This window comes from Rhinatrema bivittatum, chromosome 3 (assembly GCF_901001135.1).
Source record: "Rhinatrema bivittatum chromosome 3, aRhiBiv1.1, whole genome shotgun sequence".
In the NCBI taxonomy this organism is placed as follows: domain Eukaryota; kingdom Metazoa; phylum Chordata; class Amphibia; order Gymnophiona; family Rhinatrematidae; genus Rhinatrema; species Rhinatrema bivittatum.
In genome coordinates, this window is record NC_042617.1 from 276824080 (window position 1) to 276840420 (window position 16341).

Below are 16341 nucleotides of genomic sequence, written 5' to 3' on the forward strand. Positions count from 1 at the left end.
CCACTACCTATTGACAATAAAATTAATCTCAGCTCCCTTGACCTCACCTCCTCGAAGGAAGTTGAATCCATACTAAAGAAGATGCGACCAGCCACACATATCGCAGATGCCATCCCATCAAAAATTCTCCTCACCATTCCTTCCGCCATTGCAAAGCCAATAGCAGATATTATAAACTGCTCCATCACCACCGGGAAAGTCCCCGAACCACTGAACACTTGCCATCGTGGAAGCCTCTACTGAAAAAACCCACCCTCGACCACAATGACCCAGCAAACTACAGGCCCATCTCCAATCTGCCTTTATATCCAAAATCATGGAGAAGGTGGTTAACATGCAACTCACTGATTTCCTAGAAGAAACACAATATCTTACATCCCGCTCAATATGGCTTTCGTCAAGGACCGAAGCACCGAAAAAACTCCGCTTGCAATAACTGACACCGTCCTCAAAGGCATGGACCACGGTCACTCATATATACTTGCCCTCCTTGATATCTCTGCCGCTTTCGATACCTACCGTGAACCATCAAATCCTATTATCACGGTTAGCGGAGATAGGCATTTCAAATACAGCCCTATCCTGGTTTCTCCTCATACCTTGACCACAGAAAGTACCTAGTCAAACTTGATAACTTTGAATCCGCTCACATTCCCCTCACACAAGGCGTACCACAAGGCTCCTCTTTATCGTCCACCCTCTTCAATATATATCTACTCCCACTCTGCCACCTACTCTCTAACTAGGACTAAAATTTTTCTTATATGCAGACGACGTACAAATACTCATTCCCATTCGGAAATCCCTCACTGAAACCCTGCAATATTGGGAAACTTGCCTGACATCCATCAAACTCTCTCCTCTCCAATATCCACCTTGCACTCAATGCCTCTAAAACAGAAATCCTTATCCTAACAAATCAATCAATCGACTCGATCCACCAAATGAATCAAAACACCTCACAAGCTCACACACTACCGCCCTGTGTCAGAGATTTAGGAGTTTCCCTAGACAATCAGCTAAGCTTCAAATCCCACATTAAATCACTGCTAAAAGGGGGCTTCTTTAAACTTCAAACCCTCAAAAAACTGAAAGCCCCTCCTCCACGCCCACGACTTCCGTACTGTTATGCAAACCACCATACTATCTAAAATCGACTATTGCAACTCCCTTCTCATAGGTCCTCCCTGCCTCCACTATTAAACCCTTCCAATCCTCCAAAATGCTATGGCTAGAATCTTAACAAACACCAGGAAAACTGACCACATCATCCCATACTACAGGATCTCCACTGGCTCCCTATTTCCTACCGTTCCCAATACAAAACACTTACTATCCTCCATAACACATTATACAAAAACAACTCCCCCTGGCTGAGGACATGCCACATTTCCGTCAAACTATCGCCCCACCAGAAAACACCCTCGCTGGCACACTTCAAACCCCTTCACTCAAAATTGGGCACCTTACCACTACCCGGGACAGAGCCTTCTCCATTGCGGGTCCCACCCTCTGGAACTCCCTTCCTGCTAAACTCCGCCTAGAACCGTCCCTGAGCCATTTCAAAAAAGGAATCAAGACATGGCTCTTTAAACAGGCATACCCCAACTCCTCCCAATCCTAGGCATTGTCATGTCTCGATCTTAATCAGCTCCCCGCTCAGCCTACACACCCCCTCCTCAACTCCCTTTCGCCATCCCAACTCCCCCCCGCTCCCTTACCTTCCCAGCGCCCCCCTTCCCCTACCATTCTAGCTCCCTCACCCTCCCCAGCTCCCTCCCCCCCCTGCTCCCTCCCCCCCACCCTTCCCCAGCACCTTGCTGCCTCTCCCCTACCACCCTCCCCTCTTTTCCTACAAACAGCCTTTCCTTGAAAGTTGCCACTGCCTTAACGTTCTCCTATACCCCTACCCCATCCTCTCCTTTCCCCCCCCCTCGCTCCCCCTCTCCCCTTCTCCCTGCCCCTGCATTTAATTTTAATTTTGTAAATAAGTTCATATGTTAATTTCTTAAGTGTAAATGCATCCTTAACATCCTGATGCATACCTACTCTTAACATGGATAATCATCATCCAGTTCGTTTTCAAAGTTGTATCCCTGCTCGTTGACTCTCTCTATCCTGGTTCCTAGTTCATTGTAATATCGTTGACTCTCTCTATCCTCGTTCATTGTAATTCCTTTCTCAGTTAATTGTGGAACCGACATGATGTGTCCTACGAATGCCGGTATATAAAAATTGTTAAATAAATAAATAAATAAATGTTGCAATGGTAAAGCTTAAAGATGGGAGGATTGTTCAACTTTCAATGGTATTACTGGGCCTGATACTTGGTTTGGCTTCATACATGGTTAGGACTGATCCTTCATAGCCTTGGCTTCCTTTGGAGAGAGGGTAACGAAAGGTTACAGTTTGGCATCCTTATTGCAAAAGCTTTCACTTCTAGTGTGTTCAGGAAGATTCTTACTTAGGATTGATTTTATTTATTTATTTATTTATTTATTTATGATTTTTATATACTGTCATTCCAGGTGAGAATCACTAGATCACAATGGTGATCATGACCATTTGGTAATAGCACACACTTTGAAAATTTGGAGACAAGTTAAATGTTAACATCAGAGTCTTGGGTGGCATCAGGACATATATAACTTCTCTTGTTAAAAAACCCTTCACTGTCCCAGTGTACTTTTCCCCCAATGGTGAGGTGTAGGAAATGCGAGGCTTGAGGTTTTTTGATCTGTTGCAAAAGACAAGAACTGTTGTTTAAATGATTACATTGTATGTATTGGACTCTTTGCTAAATGTAGTAATGCTCGTAAGCATTGTTGGAGGGGATGTGGGATGTGGGCAGGTGGGTTCATATTTACATGTGGTGAGAATACAGGGAGGTCCAAATCTTTCGGTCTGGGGTGATAGATCTCATCTTCATTATATGTGGACAACAATTGGACACTGATCTTGCTCTGTTCCGTGTGGGAATAATGGGATAATAGATTCTTCATGAAGGGAAGAAGGAAACTGTCATACCAACTTTTTCATGCTGCTAGACTGACCATTATACATATGTGTTAGAGAAGTTGACCTCTATACTATTTGAGACCAAGCAGATGTACCAGGATGTGTGAGCTCCCTATTGTCCTGGAGGGGGAGGTCAATGCTTGTTAGTAATACAGCATTTTCTTTTCCTGAAGTCTTTACTATTCATCTTTGCTGCATTGTAATGATAAAAAGTTGGATATTGCTTCTTGCACTGTATTTGATTGTATGCAATATGTTGGTAGTGAATTTGTATCTGACTTGTGCCTTGTTTAAACAAACAGCTGGAAAATAAAAACAACATAATTCAGAGATAACCTCAAACAATTCAGAGTAAATAATATAATTAGATCCAAGAAGAAAGTGGACCAGACCTAAAGTGCAGTTTTCAAATATAACAGCTAAACCTTCACAACAGAGATTACCAAATGTTTTTGCATAGCCTAAAGGGAGTTCTTATAAATCAGTACTACACTACCCCCTTTTTTTCTCAGTTCTTGGTAAGTGAAAATAGCTGGAATTGTGTGTGTGTGTGTGGGGGACGGGGGGGACACACAACTGATTCACATTAACTAAATCCACTTCAGATTCCCGGGGCTCGCAAAAAGGGGCGGTCTGGGGCATGGCCGGGGGCTTGGCGGTTTCCAGAGGCGAGGCCGGGGTGTGGGTAGGAGGCTCCTTATTCTCTGTTCTACCCAAAGAGACAAGAAAATCTTTGCAATTGGGGGTATATCTTCCAATGTTAACATTAAGATTTCCATCAGATATTTCTTGTATTGCTCATAGGGAGATATAAGCTTCACACTTGGGAAATTGAGAATTCTTAAGTTATTATATCTTGCTTGGTTCTCCATAGTCTCAATTTTCCTGCTATTCGCTAGTTCACCTTGGATCAGTCCAACCTGAACTTTTTCCACCTGGCCGACCCCGATTTTCAAGGCCCTGTAATTTCTCTTTATGTACGGTCACAATTGGGTCTATCTGTAGCACCCGATTTTGTGTGTCTAACAGAGAAGTATTTATACTCTCTATGGATACTTTTAAATCCATTAAAACAGACCATACATTTTCCAGAGTTATTATAGGTGTCTGTGATTCGCTCAAGATAGTGTTTGAACTCACTGTTCCTTCAGACGGCGTTCCTGCCTCATAATAGGGGCCGCCGCCCAGCCATTCTGCTTCTCCGGTGTCGAAGTCAGAGGATCTCCACCGTCTCCCTTGTCCTTAGGTCTCGCTCACTTTTTCCCTCAGATTTCCCTCGATGGGGTCAGGAAGTTCCGACAACTCTGGACAGCCTTTCAAACCCAAATCTGGGGTTTGTGCGAGACAAGGCAGCAGAGGCATCACGGGAGCCCCGAGGCTTAACAAGATGTTTAAGTCCAGCGGGTTCAATGTTTGCTCCACATCGACTCTGACATTGGGCACTTCTCCTGGGGTTCTAGCGTTACTCGGTGAGAAGAAACTCCCAATTGATAACTGTGAGGAAGTAGAAGCCATTGTAGTCAGGGGTCTCCACTCTGATTCTCCCCTTCCTCTTGGTGTGCGGCATTTCTTTCTGGGAAATTCAATCAAATTCAGGAGCACTTCTCTCACACAGCCTACTGTTCAGACGCCATCTTGGATCTCTCCGGGATATTCTTATCAGCTCACCCAGATGTTTTGTGCTTTTTAATTGAAAGTCTATCTCTGCCTGGATTCTCAATTTGGTTCTGTGAGCCTTGTGTAAGCCCTCTGAACTGATCAGGGGAGCATCTGTAAAGGATGTGATGCTTAAAGCCAGTGCCACTACCCTTTTACAATTGTATGGGTGTGGGTGAACCTGCTTAATCAGCTTGTCACACAACTGACAACCTGCCACAGAATCAACATACTTGAAGCTTTCCAACCTCTTAATTCAATCTTTTGAAGAAAACTACAGGGTGCTTGCCCTCAATCCCATCTCTCTGCTCCTGCTCTAGCTCCTCCCCTCATAAACAGCCTGCAGAAAATGGGGGGTAAGACTGAAGCTGTGACAGATGAAAGAGTTAGCAGGTAGCATTCTGCCTCTCTAATCCAGCACTTTCGCTGGCTTGAGGGAACAGGGAGTGGTGCAGGGGTTGGAGGATACTAGAATTGGGCTCTTGGGGGAGGCGGGTACAGTTGATGCTGGAGTCCTGAATGGGGAGGAAGGGGGAAGTAACTGTTGGGGGGTCCAGCTGGAGGAAGATGTCAAGGTCAGGCTGGAGAAGGGGGAATAAAGGCTGACATTGGGTTAGTCTAGGGTGTCATAGTACTCTGAGGTTGGGCTGGGGGAAAGGGGTCAGAGCATGCCAGGGAGGACTGAGGTCAGTGTGCTGGGCTCGGGGAGGGGAGGGGAGGAGCAGGTCAGAGAGGGCTGGTGGAGTCCTGGGGAGAAGGACAGTAGATAAGGGCCTCTGGGGAATTTCACCTAGTAATTGGATACATTAGCCCTGAAACATTATCACTTCCTTTTCTACTGGTTAGACCTCTCCTTAGGTACTGTAGTGCTTTTTAAAATTTGTATTTCACAGCTGGTCAGCCTCTTCAAAGTAGATTACATTCAGGCACTTCAGGTATTTCCCTTACTCCAGAGGGCTCATAATTTCAAAGAATGTACCTGAAGCAATGGAGGGTGAAGCGAGTTACCCAACATCACAAGAGCATCAGCAGGACTTGAACCCTGGCTTCCTAGCCTGCTGCCCTAGTATTAAGCTACTTCACTCTCCATTGTTTAGAAACTGTGATAACAGCCCTCAAACAAGGTAAGGGACGATCACAATAGATCCTGCAAATACATGTGAATTAGTAGCAGGTCATGTACAGAATGCCTGTATCAGTAAATACATTCCATAAAGTTTATTTATATCCTACATTATCCAAAATTCTAAGCGGTTTACAGAAACATCAGATATGTCTAATAAGAGCATAATATCCGATGTGAAGGCTCCAAAACATCTGTGGGGTAGTTTTGTAGCATGATCATACAGGCAGAGAGTGGTAGTAATTTGGTGCATACTGGTCTGACAGTAATAGCATATTCTTACATTAATTGCACAATAAGCAGAAAATCAAAGCTGCTTTCTCACTTAAGGGACACCTCTTTTCCTTGGAAAGGGCAGAGGTCATATCACGGATCACCTTGCATTAGAAGTTGGTTGAGTAATCAGCTGCATGCGGATGACCTATAGTTTATGCTCCCGAAGCAAGCATCATGGCAAGCCACTCAAAACCTACTAACTCTCTGCATTACCTCTATTATATAATGGCTGTCTCATCACAGACTAGTATTAAATAACAGCAAGACTGAGATAATTCTTTTGAACCATGTACCTCTAGTTGACTCTCCTCTATTATTTACAGCACTTTGATTCCTATCTCATCTGAAGTTAGAAACCTTAGTATGATTTTTGATAGTGAGCTTTCCATGCAGCCTCAGATTAAAGCTATTAAATATTTCTTTTTCAAAATCAGAATGTTGCAGAAGCTCAAGCCTTTGCTGCATGCTAATGATTATTGTTCAGTTTTACAGGCGCTAGTATTAAATAGCATTGATTATTCTAATTCACTTTTATTGGTTTTGCCAGTGTCATTTAAAGCCCTACAAATTTTACAAACTTTCGCAGCACATTTACGCACAGGCACCTTGTGCTTTCAATATATTACTTTTGTTCCGAGTGACCTTCATTGGCTTCCAGTGGAATGGCGTATAAAATACAAGATTTACAAACTGATAAATAATGAGATTGCTCTTGCATTGGTGCCATTCTATGGACCTATGTTCCCATTGTGCTCTGCTGAAAACTTTTCTTGAAGTTCCGTCCTCTAGAGCTGTACATTTAGTGGCTTTCTATGAGCATGCCTTTTCAGTAGCTGGCCCAGCATACTGGGACACCTTTCTCAGAACAATTGCACATGACAACTGACCCAGCAATGTTTAAAAATGTATTTAAGAACACATTTGGCAAAAACAGGTTTGAAATATTTGCTAATGCATCTCAGGCTGTCATATAGGGTTTGAAAACTGGTGTGATAATTTTAATGCAACCATGCCTTTTCATTTGTATCTGTTGTTTCTCAGCTGTTACATTTTTAGTTTTGAATTGTTTTATGATGCTTTGTTTTATTTTTTAGATGTTTTTATCATGATTATATATGTACTATTGTGATCTGTCATAATCTTATGGAATGCACAGAATATAAATATTGTAAATAAATAAGTAAATAAATAAATAACCAGACTCACTGCTGGTAAACAGTGTCTACCTGTGACAGGAAAGTGACTGAAGTAGTGGGAGCGAGTGGCTGTCAAAAGGCATGAAAGCAAGATCCAGCCTAATGTTTTTTCTAATATGTGGAAGGGTTAGACAGTAAAGCATGCCTGTTTACTCTTAAATTTCCATATTAGCTGCAACCAAGCTGGGGGGAGGAGTGAATAAATAAGATAAAAGATTTAAAAAAAAAAAAAAAGGAAACATGGGTTAAGGTTTGCTGACTACACTTTAATCCCGTAAAATGGGAAACTGTACATGCAGTATGTAAAAATCTGGATGTCCGTTATTATCGTGGAAGAGGAAAAACCAGGAAAGCAACCCATGGAGAGCGAGGAGAATGGAGGGGGTTCACCATAACAAATTACCACAAAGATAGCTACAGCAGTTGAGAAAGCTAATAGTAAGTTTAGGCTCATAACCAGTCGAAAGAGGAAAAATTCCCTCTCTATGGGTCTCTGATGAGAACCCCAGTTGCGTACTGTGTCCAGCTCTGAAAACCACATCTACAAAAGGACACAGACTAGGTGGAGGAAACTTAAGAGGCACCAAAATAGTGCATGGCTTACACGAAGAGGCCGGAAGACTTAAAGATGGCCCCCTTAAAAAGGAAAGGAAGGGGAAGGAAGTGAGGTCATGCACCCAAATGGGTGCCTGAAATTGGAACTCCCGCCTGTGTCTGCTATTGCAGCGATCCGCAACAATTGCTTAATAGAGATTAAGTAGCAAAAACAGGCATGATGTCAACGTGCAAAAAAATCGATTAATTTGAAGCATTTCACATATGTCGCCAGTGCGGCACTGATGGAAGAAGGCCCATCAGGTGACAAATGCATGGAAAATGGAGCAGACGAGGTAGACCAGAACAATGGTGCAGCTAAGCCTGATGCAACTCATTTAAACTGTTCAGAACTTCTAACTCATGCCAACTTCCAAAGCTGGTTTAATGAACTGCACCACAATATAAGAACTATTAAAAATTAGATCTTTGGGGGTCCTGACCTGTGTGGAGGGAAGGAGCCGACCAGACCTGCCTGGTACAGAGGAGTGGTGAGGAATTGTGATCGCCTGCAGCTGTGGGACTCCTGCCCCTGAAGTCATCTGCCAGAGACCATGAGCTGAAAAGCCCCCCGGGACTGCGGCGCATCGTAGCTGCCGGCGCATCGTCTAAGCCGCACACGTCCAAGGGGCGTGCGGGACTTAGATCGACTTTGATCGACTTAGATCGCTTTTGGAAATTATTGGGCTGTATATGGGGCGTATAAGGAAGGCGAAATTTGTCACCCTCCTCCCCAACCGCACAAAGATCTGGCCCGATGGACGCTCATGTCTGCAGGATTTCGCCGCAAAGGGACTGCACTAGAGATTCTCTTGAGGTCTCGTTGAGTCCCGGCACTGGCCCAACGCCTCTACAACTCCCACCCGGAAAATCAGGAGTAGAATCCAATATGGAAGAGCAAGCAAGAGTAAGTGATTTGGATACTGTTCCTCAATCACCAAATGTTGCAGGGACTTCCCAGTCTGAATTAGACAGACAGGGGATAGTTGAGGATTCTCCAATACTTAACATTGAGAGTGCAAGGTTGGATACTGTTGACACAAACAATGTGACATTGGGGGATATATGGAGGATGATGATCAAATTGGACTCTAACATGCAAACTATGAATCTATCTCTTGGAGCAATTGTAAATCGTAACAAGATTTTAATACAGGAACAGGGGAAAAAGTTAAATGGGATGAAACAACTGTGTCTAACTTATCTATAGAATAGATAATGTTAAGAAAATGGAAGATTTACATACAGCAGATAATGTTATTTTACATGCAAATGTGGAAAATTTGGAAAATTTTATGCGTATAAGAAATCTGCGTATTGTGAATTTTCCAATTACCAGATTGCTTTCACCATTAGAGATGTTCTCGAAATATGTAAGAGAAATCTTAGTATGTGAAGAGGTTCCAGCTATCTCGAAAATGTACTATTTCCCATGCCAATTAGGTAATACACCTGGGAGAGAAGGAGAAAACCCCAGGTATATCTACCTTTTTGGAGGAATCAATAGATTTGATAAGTAAGAGAACAACCTTGTTTGTTTCCTTTGCTCTAGAAAGAGATAAGGAGAATATTATGGAAAAATTCTTTAAGAATAAAGATATATTGTTTTGTGGGCAGTAGGGATGTGAATCGTTTTCCATATCGTCTTAACGATAGAAATCGTGTGGCAGGGCAAGAAAATCGTCTTAGGCACGATTTTTTAGTTAAAAAATCGTTAAAAATCGTTTTTTCCGATTAGTGCGCACTAACTCGAGTTAGTGCGCACTAACTGAAAATGATACAATTTGACACTTTTCAGGTCAGTTAAGGTCAGTTTAGGAATGAATATGTATTCCTATTGGCTGCCCTCTTATTTATTCATGTTACCAAGCTTCCTACTGACAGTATATGGGGGATGGGAAATGGAAACAGTTGGTAGCTTGACAAAACAAGTAATGTGATCAGTCAATGTGACTAGAACTTGTGCCCTAACCCTGATACCAGGGGTATTGTGATCTTCCTGCACACAGTGCCCTATCCCTATTAATACCAGGAGTGTTGTGATCTTCCTGCACACAGTGCCCTATCCCTAATACCAGGGGTGTTGTGATCTTCCTGCACACAGTGCCCTATTCCTGATACTGGGGGTGTTGTGATCTTCCTGCACACAGTGCCCTATCCCTATTAATACCAGGAGTGTTGTGATCTTCCTGCACACAGTGCCCTATCCCTAATACCAGGGGTGTTGTGATCTTCCTGCACACAGTGCCCTATTCCTGATACTGGGGGTGTTGTGATCTTCCTGCACACAGTGCCCTATTCCTGATACCGGGGGTGTTGTGATCTTCTTGCACACATCCTGGTATCAGGGATAGGGCACTGCATGCAGGAAGATCACAACACTCCTGGTATTAATAGGGATAGGGCACTGCATGCAGGAAGATCACAACACTCCTGGTATTAATAGGGATAGGGCACTGCATGCAGGAAGATCACAACACCCCTGGTATCAGGGATAGGGCACTGTGTGCAGGAAGATCACAATACCCCGAAGAAGTGAGGGTCAGGCAGCTCCCCCCTGTCTGTGAAGCCAGCCTCTCACTAGTAATGCAGGGAGGGAGCTGTCTCAGACTTCACCATCCTCCCCCCCCCCTCACCCACACACCATTCACTAGCTGGGACATGGGGGAAGTCAGGAGTGAGGGTCAGGCAGCTCCCCCCTGTCTGTGAAGCCAGCCTCTCACTAGTAATGCAGGGAGGGAGCTGTCTCAGACTTCACCATCCTCCCCCCCCCCTCACCCACACACCATTCACTAGCTGGGACATGGGGGGAAGTCAGGAGTGAGGGTCAGGCAGCTCCCCCCTGTCTGTGAAGCCAGCCTCTCACTAGTAATGCAGGAAGGGAGCTGTCTCAGACTTCACCATCCTCCCCCCCCCCTCCTCACCCACACACCATTCACTAGCTGGGACATGGGGGAAGTCAGGAGTGAGGGTCAGGCAGCTCCCCCCTGTCTGTGAAGCCAGCCTCTCACTAGTAATGCAGGGAGGGAGCTGTCTCAGACTTCACCCCCCCCCCCCCCCCCCCTCACCCACACACCATTCACTAGCTGGGACATGGGGGAAGTCAGGAGTGAGGGTCAGGCAGCTCCCCCCTGTCTGTGAAGCCAGCCTCTCACTAGTAATGCAGGGAGGGAGCTGTCTCAGACTGGTATCAGGGTTAGGGCACTGTGTGCAGGAAGATCACAACACTCCTGGTATTAATAGGGATAGGGCACTGTAAGAGATGACTGTAGTAGATTGAATAAAGATCTGATGTTTCTGCTCTCCTCACACCAAACAAAAACAACACACAAGCAGAGAAGCCCTTCTTACAAAGCTGAGCTAGTGAGTTAAGTAGGAGGAAAAGTAAACATACTTGTGCCAGTGTGGCTATTTAAAAAATACACTTACCAACAATCAATTACATATATTTGAACTGTGTACAGTTCCAGCCAGGACCACCTTTCTAAAATGCACAGTGATTGGCAAATTCAACATGCACTAGCATTTCAGGTGCCTGCTAACAAAAATAATAAACAAACAAGTTCTAGTCACGTGAGTGCTGATCATTACATTACTTTTTTTGTCAAGCTTCCAACTGTTTCCATTTCACATCCCCCCAACCATTACCTCAGTATTAGCCTTGGTAACATCAATAGATAAGAGCACAGCCAGCCAATAGGAATACATACATACATATTCATTCCTAAGTGACCTTTACTGACCTGGGAAGTGTGAACAATTTGTTTCATTTTCTGTTGGTGTTCGTTAGTTTCCAGTTCCATTTCCCATCCCCCCAACCATCACCTCAGTGGTAACCTTGGTAACATCAATAGATAAGAGGGCAGCCAGCCAATAGGAACACATATTCATTCCTAACTGACCTTCAGTGACCTGGAAAGTGTTTATTTGTATCATTTTCAGTTAGTGCGCACTAAATCGAGTTAGTGCGCACTAACCGGGGAGTTAGTGCGCACTAACTCGAGTTAGTGCGCACTAACACGATTTAACGATTTTTAACGATAAATCGTTAGAATTTCTATTGTATCGTGTTCTATAACGATTTAAGACGATATAAACATTATCGGATGATAATTTTAATCGTTGAAAAATGATTCACATCCCTAGTGGGCAGAAGGTTTTCATTTTTCCTGATGTCTCTAAACCAACACAGGTTAGGAGAAGGCAGTTTTTAGCCCTAAAAAATGCAACATTAGAGCTGGGGCAACTTTTTTTTTTAAGTACTCCAGCAAATGCTGCATTAATTATCAGGGAAAAAAAATTATTTTTTCTCAACCTTCACATTTGGAGAATTTTTTGAGAGATAAAACTCATGCAAAGCTAGAGAACAAAGTATCACCTATGTTAAGCCAAACAGAATAAAATAATTGTCATTGCTCCTACCTCTTTGATAAAATATTATTTGGATTGAAAGTCGCCTTTCATTATGTGGCCCCCACATTATAAGTTTAAATATAGCAGTGATTTAGTTATTGTATAGTGAAAGTTTCCCTTAGATATTTGGAAATATTGCTGTTATATTTAATTTACCTGATTTATGCATGAATAATGCAAAATTTTGTTGTAATGATTTTGAAAAATCTCAATAAAGAATAAATTATTTTTAAAAAAAATTAGATCTTTGATACAGTGGCTGATCTCAAGGAAGATTTCACTGACCTGGGGTGTGTGTGTAGGAAGTGGAGGGCCACTTGGATGAGCATAATGCAGCATGGCAGAAAAATCACAGGGTGGTAAATCCACTGACAGTGAAAAATAAAGATTTTGAAGGATCGCATCAAAGATCTAGAAAATAGGTCACGGAGGGGGAAGCTCTGCATAAGAAGAATCCTGGAGGGAGACACTTTTTAGATTGTGTGCAAGTTGCCATGAGTATCTGCATGGTGATCCTGAGACATGACGAGGAGGCAGAAGATATGCCCAAGATAGATCAGGAAAGGGCTCAGCCCAGGGGAAGATCTGGCGAGAGACATAGTAAATTTATCAAAACAGACCACTATTAAGGCAAAAGTCCTCAGCCAAGCGAGAAAAATTAGAGAAATACAATGGATTATCTGGAGATAAGGTGGAGATATTCTCTGCAAAGAAAACTACAGATACAAATGATTGTGTTGATGTAGTGTTAAGGAGAGTCCGCTCGGTTGGTTTTGGTTTTTTTTTCTCTGCAGTTTTTAGATGAATCTGAAGATTTTTAAGCAAGTTTATCCATGGAAGCATTTCAGTCCATACTCTTGTCCTATACATAGTTTTCACAGGTTATTGTTCAGCTAAATTCTCTTGATCTAGTCATTGGTTGTTTAAATTTACTTCATTCTGCTTTGATAATTGATTATACTGAAGGGGTCGCAGGTGGCACACCAGGTTATATGGGGGGTGCTTTTCAGCTTTTCTCTCACTCCATCTGCTGGAAGGGAGGCTTAACCCAGCGGTCTGGACTGATCCTTGGTACTACAGGAACAGCACACAGCAGGGACTCGCAAGATACTGTGTTCAATTCTGGTCGCCGCATCTCAAAAAAGATATAATTGTGATGGAGAAGGTACAGAGAAGGGCTACCAAAATGATAAGGGGAATGGAACAACTCCCCTATGAGGAAAGACTAAAGAGGTTAGGGCTGTTCAGCTTGGAGAAGATACGGCTGAGGGGGGATATGATAGAGGTGTTTAAAATCATGAGAGGTCTAGAACGGGTAGATGTGAATCAGTTATTTACTCTTTCGGATAATAGAAAGACTAGGGGGCACTCCATGAAGTTAGCATGTGGCACATTTAAAACTAATCGGAGAAAGTTCTTTTTTACTCAATGCACAATTAAACTCTGGAATTTGTTACCAGAGGAGGTGGTTAGTGCAGTTAGTATAGCTGTGTTTAAAAAAGGATTGGATAAGTTCTTCGAGGAGAAGTCCATTACCTGCTATTAAGTTCACTTAGAGAATAGCCACTGCTATTACTAGCAACGGTAACATGGAATAGACTTAGTTTTTGGGGTACTTGCCAGGTTCTTATGGCCTGGATTGGCCACTGTTGGAAACAGGATGCTGGGCTTGATGGACCCTTGGTCTGACCCAGTATGGCATGTTCTTATTGTTCCTGTTCGGCCTACACTTTACAATTAATGGAATGGCCTCTTGGGTCAAAACAGTGGAAGAGGCAGCTGAAATTCTGCATGCAGCAGGGTTGATACAGAAATTACCAGCTAGTAAGGGGGCTTCCATCCACTAGCAAGGAAGGTCCCATCAAATGGCAGTGGATACAACATTGTGGCAGGAGGCTGCGGAGACAGTCCAGAGAATCATCTTCTTGAAAGAGCCTGACATGGGATAAGAAGGAACCTCTGATTTTCATTTGGTTGTGCCTGCTTCCTAGAGACATGCCTAGAGGACAAGTCTGTGGATAATTTTGGGGTAAGGAGCGACAGTGTGCAGTTTAACTGGATCACTGGTTTGGATTGTTCATTTTGCAATAACAGTTGAGGATATTAATATTGTTCAAAGATTTTCTGGAGCGGGTTTGGTTCTGGGGATATCTGTGGGTGGAATCTGGTGGTGGAGGCATCATTCCGCAAAGAGGAGGAATGGAGGAGAAGATTGGGAAGGGTGGATTAGGGAAGGAGAAAGAGGGAGGGAGGGGGGATTCAATAATGGTACCATTGGAAAGTTATTCTGTGATAATGCAAATCGAAAGGAGAACAATGCTTATGGGTGCAGACTAGTGTCAGAGATGGTGGAGAAAGAGAAGGTCTTTGTTAGAGGAATTAAGGGATATATAGCAGGGATATTCTAACATTGATGGTGCATGAATGGCAAGAATGAAAATTGCATCCCTAAATGTAAAGGGTTTAAATACTTAATTTAAAAGGAAATGACTATTAAAAGATGTGATGCAGATGAATATTAATATTTATTTTTGCAGAAACTAATTTGAGGAAAAGGAATGAGAATCTGTTGCTTTTGAATTGCTATCCTCAGCAATAGTTTGCTTTGGCTACTCTGCAAAACAAATATAGTGGAGTGGAGATTCTTTTTGCAAAAAACATGGTCGTGGATGTGTAGTCAGTCATTAGGGATGTAGAGGGACGATCTATTATCGCCAAGATAAGAATGAATAAAGAGATGTATACCTTAGTAAGTATTTATGCACCTAATACAGCTCAAGGAGTGTTTTTTTATTCCATTCTAAGGTCCTTGAAAGCTGGGCTGAGGGACATGTTATAATTGGCAGGGATTTTAATTTGACAAGGCACACATTCTTGGATAACTGTAGGTGGGTGTTTATCCTCATGGTTTCATAGGAAGAGTTTGAAATCACTGATGTCTGACTGGGGATTAATTGATATCTGGAGACTGTTTCACCCTAGTGTAATTACACATTCTATTTGAAGGTCTATTCAAGAATTATAATAGTCAGAGATAGGGCCAATAACTCAAGTCTGTCCTTTCAGCCATATAGTTATGTTTATCATAATCAGGTGGGAACACAGGAAAATGTTTTTGGAAACTTAACAAAAGCCTGCTAGACCAAGAATTTTGTGATAAAACTAAGTTCAGATCTGCAGGAATATTTACTGGATAATAATAATGGTGAAGTTTCCCCAGTTACCTTATAAGACTGCCTGAAAGTGGTGGCTAAGGGGAAAATTCATTGCAAGAGCATCATATGTAAAACAGCAGATGGAAAGGGAAACAGCAGGTTATCCATTTTGCAGAAAATAGAGAAACTGGAAGGTATACATAAGAGGAATGCTTCTTCACACCTTAGGAAAGAGCTGAAGAATTTAGATCTAAGAGAGATTGCCTTTCAATTGAATAAAGCCAAAATAGGAATACTCCAAAGGGGGCAACAAAGCTAGCAGAATATTAGCTGAGAAATTAAAGGAGAAAATGACAAAATCAGATTTAAAAAATCAAAGAAAGAGCGGGAAAAATGATTCATGATACAGAAGGAATTAGTAGCCACTTCTTCCAATTTTATAGACTTGTACTCTGCTGACCAGAATATCAAGGCAGATATAGACAAAGACTTAGAGTAGGTTAAGTTGTCAACAGTGAAAGGGAAGGGAGGACTAAACAAGGAAATAGTTTTCAAAGTTGATCAGGCAATCAAGGACCTTAAACAGAGTAAAGCACCAGGTGCAGATGGCTTCTCCATGAAATTCTATAAAAATATGGGCCTCATTATTACCAAACTGCTGGTCTCTATGTTTAGTTATTTATTGATGAACAATTACATAGCAGTGGATTAAAATATGGCAGGAATTACGGTACTAGCAAAAACCAGAAGATATTATGTGGGTTGTATAGGCCCATTTTGTTCATTAATGTAGATCTAAAGATTTTGGCAAAAGTGTTGGCCTGGAGATTTGGAGCTCTAGCTTCTTCATTGATACATTACAAATAGAGTTTTGTCCCAGGGAAACTAGCTTCAGACAATGATCATAGGG